Below are 902 nucleotides of genomic sequence, written 5' to 3'. Positions count from 1 at the left end.
GGCCTCCCAAAGTGCTGGGATTACAGGCGTGAGCCACCGCGAAAATGCTTTTAAGTTCACAAAAATATGGACAACCTCAGAAACCTATAAACAGAAATATACTAACATGGTGTATTTCTTAATTTTGAAGCCCTGAAATTTTTAATTTTCCCTTCTTCCTTCTATGCGATTTTGGTTTCCAAATGTCTACATTACGCAGGCATTTTTTTATGATTAGGGCGAAATTACTGCTGCTGCTGCTGCTGCTGCTGCTGCTGATGATGATGATGATGATTGCAAAAACTAGGCTGCAAACAAGCTGTGCTTCCATTTAAAAGCTCTTCCTTGCTGCCTCGGCAAACAAGGGGTATTCGATGACACTTTTTGGTTAGATTCAAATGAAAAGAGGCCGGGCGTGGTGGCTCACGCCTGCAATCCCAGGTGGGTGGATGACGAGGTCAGGAGTTCGAAACCAGCCTGGCCAAAGTGGTGAACCCTCGTCTCTACTAAAAATACAAAAATTAGCCGGGCGTGGTGCCGGGCGCCTGTAATCCCAGCTACCTGGGAGGCTGAGCCACGAGAATTGTTTGAACCTGGGAGGCGGAGGTTGCGGTGAGCCAAGATCGCGCCAGTGCCCTCCAGCCTGGGCGACAGAGCAGCCAGATTCCGTCTCAACAACAACAAAACGTTTTAATAAATGAGATCTTTGCTAAGAGTAGAATAAAAAAAGGAAAAAAAAAAAGTTTTAAATTTCCCTCTCGAAGCCCTTTGCCAGCCAGGGTTTTCCCTCCCGCCTGCTCTGCAGTTAAGGAACGGAGAGGCGGGCTGGAGGGCCGCAGGCAGCCGCGGGCCCTGACACCCCCAGTCCCGGGCCGGCCCTGACGCCCCCTGTCCCACCTCGGCCCTGACGCCTCCCGGCCCTG

The sequence above is a fragment of the Cebus imitator genome, unplaced genomic scaffold (assembly GCF_001604975.1).
Source record: "Cebus imitator isolate Cc_AM_T3 unplaced genomic scaffold, Cebus_imitator-1.0 Scaffold410, whole genome shotgun sequence".
Classification (NCBI taxonomy): Eukaryota; Metazoa; Chordata; class Mammalia; order Primates; family Cebidae; genus Cebus; species Cebus imitator.
The sequence above is the reverse complement of the archived record's forward strand: the minus strand, read 5'-3'. Positions refer to the sequence as shown.